We start from the raw sequence: 8,154 nt of genomic DNA, 5'->3' as shown, positions 1-8,154 counted from the left end.
GGAGAGGGAAAGAGGGTAGTGGAGAAAGGGAGAGGGAGAGAGGGGGTGGAGAAAGGGAGAGGGGGAGGGAGAGGGAAAGAGGGTAGTGGAGAAAGGGAGAGGGAGAGGGGGATGGAGAAAGGGAGAGGGGAGGAAGGGGGTGGGGAAGGGAGAGGGAGAGAGCGGGGCTGGAGAAAGGAAGAGGGGGAACAGGAGAGGGGAGAGGGGGTTGGAGAAAGGGAGAGAAAGAGGGAGAGGAGAAAGGGAGAGAAGGGCACGGGACGGAGAGCCCCCTCTCTCTTTCCTTCCCCTGCTCCACTCTCCCTTCCTCTTCTCCAACAATTCCCTATTCAGCTCCCACGTGCCCCTGCCCCCCCTCCCTCCAGCGACCAAGGTGCTATTGTCTCGTTTCCTCTGGCCATGCAAGTCGACCTCCAGCCCACCGACCGCGCACGCGCACGCGAACACACAAACAAATCCTCTGCTGAAATTCACATTCAACTAGGCACAGGACCCTGCGCGGTGAATTGGATCCCTTACTGCGTTTTCCGTCAAATAGAAATAAACAACATGCTCTTCTAGATACGGCAAGATTGTTAAGTTTTTACGAAATGACAGAACCTGGGAAACTTTTAAATACTGTTTGAAGGGAAGTTACTGCAAAGAGACCACCTGCGGAAGAAAAACAAAACACTTGTTGGTGAACCAGTCTGATGTTTCCCGGGACAGTAGCAGTGTTGAACGTGTTGACTTGACAACCAGAGGTGACAACCAGGTGAGCTGTCATCATTATCATCATCCTCACTAACTCAGATAACAGGTTTCCACTAGTTATCACAGCCACAAAAAAAAAAAAAAAAAAAAAAAAAAAAAAAAAAAAATATATATATATATATATATACACTGAGTGTACAAAACATTAGGAACACCAACCTAATATTGAATCGCACCCCCTTTTGCCCTCTGAACAGCCTCAATTTCTTGGAGCATGGACTCTACAAGGTGTTGAAAGCGTTCCACAGGGATGCTGGCCCATGTTGACTACAATGCTTCCCACAGTTGTTTCAAGTTGGCTGGATGTCCTTTGGGTGGTTGACCATTCTTGATACACACAGCAAACTGTTGAGTGTGAAAAACCCAGCAGTGTTGCAGTTCTTGACACAAACCGCCGGGCACATACTACCATACCCTGTTGAAAGGCACTTAAATCTTTTGTCTTGCCCATTCACCCTCTGAATGGCACACAATCCGTCTCAAATGTCTCAAGGTTTAAACATAATTTTTAACCTGTCTCCTCCCCTTCATCTACACGGATTGAAGTGGACTTAACAGGTGACATTAAGGTTAGGTTTAAAATAAGATTTTAAAAAGAGAAATAGTAGAAATCGGCAGGGTTATTACTTTGTGGCTGTGGTAACTAGTGTCAATCAAGATAATCGGTCACTGAACCAAAAGTTCTCTTGTTCTTTACAGGTTCAACTGTTAGCCTTTAACAACTTGTTTGGGTCTTAAAAGTTATATCATCAGTGGCTCTCTCTTTCCCTGTCAGATAGGACTAGGACATCTCTCTCTTTCCCTGTCAGATAGGACAAGGACATCTCTCTCTTTCCCTGTCAGATAGAACTAGGACATCTCTCTCTTTCCCTGTCAGATAGAACTAGGACATCTCTCTCTTTCCCTGTCAGATAGAACTAGGACATCTCTCTCTTTCCCTGTCAGATAGGACTAGGACATCTCTCTCTTTCCCTGTCAGATAGGACTAGGACATCTCTCTCTTTCCCTGTCAGATAGGACTAGGACATCTCTCTCTTTCCCTGTCAGATAGGACTAGGACATCTCTCTCTTTCCCTGTCAGATATAACTAGGACATCTCTCTCTTTCCCTGTCAGATAGAACTAGGACATCTCTCTCTTTCCCTGTCAGATAGGACTAGGACATCTCTCTCTTTCCCTGTCAGATAGGACTAGGACATCTCTCTCTTTCCCTGTCAGATAGAACTAGGACATCTCTCTCTTTCCCTGTCAGATAGGACTAGGACATCTCTCTCTTTCCCTGTCAGATAGGATGAGGACATCTCTCTCTTTCCCTGTCAGATAGGACGAGGACATCTCTCTCTTTCCCTGTCAGATAGGACGAGGACATCTCTCTCTTTCCCTGTCAGATAGAACTAGGACATCTCTCTCTTTCCCTGTCAGATAGAACTAGGACATCTCTCTCTTTCTCTGTCAGATAGAACTAGGACATCTCTCTCTTTCCCTGTCAGATAGGACTAGGACATCTCTCTCTTTCCCTGTCAGATAGGACGAGGACATCTCTTTCTTTCCCTGTCAGATAGGACTAGGACATCTCTCTCTTTCCCTGTCAGATAGGACTAGGACATCGCTCTCTTTCCCTGTCAGATAGGACTAGGACATCGCTCTCTTTCCCTGTCAGATAGGACTAGGACATCTCTCTCTTTCCACGGCAGGGTAGCCTAGTGGTTAGAGCATTGGACTAGTAACCGAAAGGTTCCAAGTTCAAATCCCTGAGCTGACAAGGTACAAAATCTGTCGTTCTGCCCCTGAATAGGCAGTTAACCCACTGTTCCTAGGCCGTCATTGAAAATAAGAATTTTTTCTTAACTGACTTGCCTAATAAAATAAAGGTACATTTTTTTTTTTTTTAAAGATAGGACCATGACATCTCTCTCTTTCCCTGTGAGATAGGACCATGACATCTCTCTTTTTCCCTGTGAGACAGGACTAGGACATCTCTCTCTTTCCCTGTGAGACAGGACTAGGACGTCTCTCCTTTTCCCTGTCAGATAGGACTAGGACATCTCTCTCTTTCCCTGTCAGATAGGACTAGGACATCTCTCTTTTTCCCTGTGAGATAGGACTAGGACATCTCTCTTTTTCCCTGTGAGATAGGACTAGGACGTCTCTCCTTTTCCCTGTCAGATAGGACTAGGACATCTCTCTCTTTCCCTGTCAGATAGGACTAGGACATCTCTCTTTTTCCCTGTGAGATAGGACTAGGACATCTCTCTTTTTCCCTGTGAGATAGGACTAGGACATCTCTCTCTTTCCCTGTGAGACAGGACTAGGATCTCTCTCTTTCCCTGTCAGATAGGACAGGACATCTCTCTCTTTCCCTGTGAGACAGGACTAGGACGTCTCTCCTTTTCCCTGTGAGATAGGACTAGGACGTCTCTCCTTTTCCCTGTCAGATAGGACTAGGACATCTCTCTTTTTCCCTGTGAGATAGGACTAGGACATCTCTCTTTTTCCCTGTGAGATAGGACTAGGACATCTCTCTCTTTCCCTGTCAGATAGGACTAGGACATCTCTCTCTTTCCCTGTCAGAACTAGGACATTGCTCTCTTTCCCTGTCAGATAGGACTAGGACATCTCTCTTTTTCCCTGTGAGATAGGACTAGGACATCTCTCTCTTTCCCTGTCAGATAGGACTAGGACATCTCTCTCTTTCCCTGTCAGAACTAGGACATTGCTCTCTTTCCATGTCAGATAGGACTAGGACATCTCTCTCTTTCCCTGTCAGATAGGACCAAGACATATCTCTCTCTTTCCCTGTCAGATAGGACATCTCTCTCTTTCCCTGTCAGAAAGGACCAGGACATCTCTCTTTTTCTCTGTCAGATAGAACTAGGACATCTCTCTCTTTCTCTGTCAGATAGGACTAGGACATCTCTCTCTTTCTCTGTCAGATAGAACTAGGACATCTCTCTATTTCCCTGTCAGATAGGACCAGGACATCTCTCTCTTTCTCTGTCAGATAGGACCAGGACATCTCTCTCTTTCTCTGTCAGATAGGACTAGGACATCTCTTTCTTTCCCTGTCAGATAGGACCAGGACTAAGAGCATGCCTTGAAATCAATGACAGCTGATTCCTGACCTGGAACACCTTACAGTATTATGTTTATACCTTTTTAACCCCCATAATAACACTGGAATAATGGGGAAAAGAGACAGGCATGGGGGAAGATTATCTGATTATCAGTTTTGCATTTTGATTTGATACATTCTACATGCCTGTCTACCTGTTTCTCTGCCTTCCTGTCTGCCTGTTTCTCTGCCTTTCTGTCTGCCTGTTTCTCTGCCTGTCTTTCTGCCTGTTTCTCTGCCTTTCTGTCTGGCGGTTTCTTTGCCTGTCTGCCTGCCTGTCTACCTGTTTCTCTGCCTTTCTGTCTGCCTGTCTGTCTGCCTGTTTCTCTGCCTTTCTGTCTGCCTGTTTCTCTGCCTTTCTGTCTGCCTGTCTACCTGTTTCTCTGCCATTCTGTCTGCCTGTCTGTCTGCCTTTCTGTTTGCCTACCTGCCTGCCTGTCTACCTGTTTCTCTGCCATTCTCTCTACCTGTTTCTCTGCCTGTCTGTCTGAGTTGTACTATCTGTACTATGACTGATATAAAGAAACAGCTGTATTGGTCTAGTATCTATAGTGGGACTGACAGAAAGAAACAGCTGCATTGTGTGTGTAGCTCATGTATACAGCAGGTCAGGTCATGGACCTTGAAAAGACAGCTGCGTACACACAGAGTTCACTCACGGTGACACACACGTTGGCCCAGTCCCTGACACTGCTACCTCAGCTGTAGTATATTCATAACAGATCAGCATGAAGCAGCATTATATAGCTGAATGTTAGGAAGGCTATATAGTCTAGCCAAGTCACTGTGTTACTGTGTTAAGTCACTGTGTTACTGTGTTAAGTTACTGTGTTAAGTCACTATGTGTTACTGTGTTAAATCACTGTTTTACTGTGCTTAGTCACTGTGTGTTACTGTGTTAAGTCACTGTCTAAAGTCACTGTGTTACTGTGTTAAGTTACTGTGTTAAGTCACTATGTGTTACTGTGTTAAATCACTGTTTTACTGTGCTTAGTCACTGTGTGTTACTGTGTTAAGTCACTGTGTGGCACTGTGTTTAGTCACTGTGTGTTCCTGTGTTTAGTCACTGTGTGTTCCTGTGTTAAGTCACTGTGTGTTCCTGTGTTAAGTCACTGTGTTACTGTGTTTGGTCACTGTGTTACTGTGTTTGGTCATTGTGTGGTACTGTGTTTGGTCACTGTGTGTTCCTGTGTTAAGTCACTGTGTTACTGTGTTTGGTCACTGTGTTACTGTGTTAAGTCACTGTCTAAAGTCACTGTGTTACTGTGTTAAGTTACTGTGTTAAGTCACTATGTGTTACTGTGTTAAATCACTGTTTTACTGTGCTTAGTCACTGTGTGTTACTGTGTTAAGTCACTGTGTGGCACTGTGTTTAGTCACTGTGTGTTCCTGTGTTAAGTCACTGTGTGTTCCTGTGTTAAGTCACTGTGTTACTGTGTTTGGTCACTGTGTTACTGTGTTTGGTCACTGTGTTACTGTGTTTGGTCACTGTGTGGTACTGTGTTTGGTCACTGTGTGTTCCTGTGTTAAGTCACTGTGTTACTGTGTTTGGTCACTGTGTTACTGTGTTAAGTCACTGTCTAAAGTCACTGTGTGCTATTGTGTTAAGTAACTCATTGTTACTATGTTCAGTCACTGTTACTGTGTTAAGTCACTGTTACTGTGTTAAGTCCCTGTTACTGTGTTAAGTCCCTGTTACTGTGTTTAGTCAGTCTCTGTTACAGTGTTAAGTCACTGTGTGTTACCCTGTTAAGTCACATTTAGGTCCTGTTTAAGTCATTGTGGGTTACCATGTTAAATCACTGTGTTACTGTGTTAATTGTGTTACTGTGTTAAGTTACATTTAGTTACTGTTTAAGTCATTGTGGGTTACCATGTTAAATCATTGTGTTACTGTGTTAATTGTGCTAATGTGTTAAGTCACATTTAGTTACTGTTTAAGTCATTGTGGGTTACCATGTTAAATCACTGTGTTACTGTGCTAATTGTGCTACTGTGTTAAGTCACATTTAGTTACTGTTTAAGTCATTGTGGGTTACCATGTTAAATCACTGTGTTACTGTGTTAATTGTGCTACTGTGTTAAGTCACTGTGGGTTACCATGTTAAATCACTGTGTTATTGTGTTAATTGTGTTACTGTGTTAAGTCACATTTAGTTACTGTTTAAGTCTGTGGGTTACCATGTTAAATCACTGTGTTACTGTGTGTTAATGTGTTGTTACTGTGTTTGTTTAAGTCATTGTGGGTTACCATGTTAAATCACTGTGTTACTGTGTGTTACTGTGTTGTTACATTTGTGTTAAGTCATTGTGGGTTACCATGTTAAATCACTGTGTTACTGTGTTAATTGTGTTACTGTGTTAAGTCACTGTGGGTTACCATGTTAAATCACTGTGTTATTGTGTTAATTGTGTTACTGTGTTAAGTCACTGTGGGTTACCATGTTAAATCACTGTGTTATTGTGTTAATTGTGTTACTGTGTTAAGTCACTGTGGGTTACCATGTTAAATCACTGTGTTATCGTGTTAATTGTGTTACTGTGTTAAGTCACTGTGGGTTACCATGTTAAATCACTGTGTTATTGTGTTAAGTCACTGTGGGTTACCATGTTAAATCACTGTGTTATTGTGTTAATTGTGTTACTGTGTTAAGTCACTGTGGGTTACCATGTTAAATCACTGTGTCACTGTGTTAAGTCACTGTTACCATGTTGTCAATGTGTTACTTTGTTAAGTCATTGTGTTTTACTGTGTTAAATCATTATGTTTTACTGTGGTAAGTCACTATGTATTACTGTGTAAAGTCACATCTAGTTACTATGTTAAATCCCTGTGTGTTACTGTGGTAAATCATTATGCATTACTGTGTTAAGTAACTCATTGTTACTATGTTAAGTCCCTGTTACTATGTTAAGTCCCTGTTACTATGTTACGTCACTGTTACTGTGTTATGTCCCTGTTACTGTGTTAAGTCACTGTTACTGTGTTAAGTCACTGTGTGTTACTGTGTTAAGTCACTGTGTGTTACTGTGTCAAGTCCCATGTAGTTGCTGTTTAAGTAACTGTGTGTCACTGTGTTAAATCACTGTGTTACTGTGTTAAGTCACTCATTGTTACTTTATTAAGTCTCCATTACTGTGTTAAATCCCTGTTACTGTGTTAAGTCCCTGTTACTGTGTTAAGTCCCTGTTACTGTGTTAAGTTGCTGTGTGTTACCCTGTTAAGTCACATTTAGTTGCTGTGTTAAATCACTGTGTGTTAATGTTTTAATTGACTGTTTTACTCTGTTCAGTTACTTTGTGTTGCTGTGTTAAGTCGTGTTGTGTTACAATCTTACAATGTTGCTCCCACTATGTGGGATTCAGTACAGAGAGAGACAGAGGCCCCCAGCTAAGGAGTAGACTGTGGAAGACTGTCAACATGAGATGGAGAGAGAGAGAGAATGTGTGGTAGGTACTGTCTAGGCGTGTGAGAGAGAGCGAGATCGTTACAACTCTGTATATAGCAATAATATATGACATTTGAAATGTTTCAATTGTTTTGGAACTTTTTAAAATATTTTAAAGATTTATTTAACCTTTATTTATCTAGGCAAGTCAGTTAAGAACACTTTTTTAACCGGCCTCCTGCGGGGATGGGGGCTGGGATTAAAAACTTCTGTGAGTGTAATGTTAACTGTTCATTTTTTATTTCTCTTTTGTTTATTATCTATTTCACTTGCTGTGGCAATGTTAACATATGTTTCCCATGCCAATAAAGCCCTTTGAATTGAATTGAGAAAGAAAAAGTTGAGGGAAAAACACAAAATCCATTTACACAAACAACAACAAGTAACTTCAACAAAGATGTGAATGATCTGAGAGACAAAGCAAGAAGGGCCTTCCAGGCAATCAAAAGGAACATAAAACTCAACATCCCAATTAGGATGTGGCTAAAAATACTTAAATCAGATATCGAACACATTGCCCTCTATGGTTGTGAGGTCTGGGGTCCACTCACCAACCAAGAATTCACAAAATGGGACAAACACTCAATTGAGACTGTGTGTACAGAGCAGAATTTGGACTATACTCGCTAGTTATCAAAACCCAGAAAAGCGCTGTTAAATTCTACCTTAAAAAAGGAGATGTCCAAACCTTCCACCACAAAGCCCTCACCTACAGAGAGATGAACCTAGAGAGTCCCCCCAGCCTGCTGGTTCTGGGGCTCAGTTCACAAATACAAACAGACCCCACAGAAACACATTTAGACCTAACCAAATTATGAGAAAGCAAAAAGATAACTATTTC

The 8,154-nt window shown here is 42.2% G+C and overlaps 1 protein-coding gene across 2 annotated transcripts in view; it reads left to right on the top strand.

The window, feature by feature from the left end:
• Positions 1-362: 362 nt before the first annotated feature.
• Positions 363-8,154, top strand: part of lpar4 (lysophosphatidic acid receptor 4) — a 13,432-nt gene continuing 5,640 nt past the window's right edge. Inside the window, exons 1-2 of one of the 2 annotated variants that reach the window (XM_042326198.1) lie at positions 363-754; positions 7,231-7,314. The gene's annotated coding sequence lies outside the window, so the exon portion shown is untranslated. The remainder of the gene's footprint in view (positions 755-7,230; positions 7,315-8,154) is intronic. The other variant, XM_042326197.1, reaches the window with a different exon arrangement.

The sequence above is a fragment of the Oncorhynchus tshawytscha genome, linkage group LG08 (assembly GCF_018296145.1).
Source record: "Oncorhynchus tshawytscha isolate Ot180627B linkage group LG08, Otsh_v2.0, whole genome shotgun sequence".
Classification (NCBI taxonomy): Eukaryota; Metazoa; Chordata; class Actinopteri; order Salmoniformes; family Salmonidae; genus Oncorhynchus; species Oncorhynchus tshawytscha.
The sequence above is the reverse complement of the archived record's forward strand: the minus strand, read 5'-3'. Positions and strand labels throughout refer to the sequence as shown.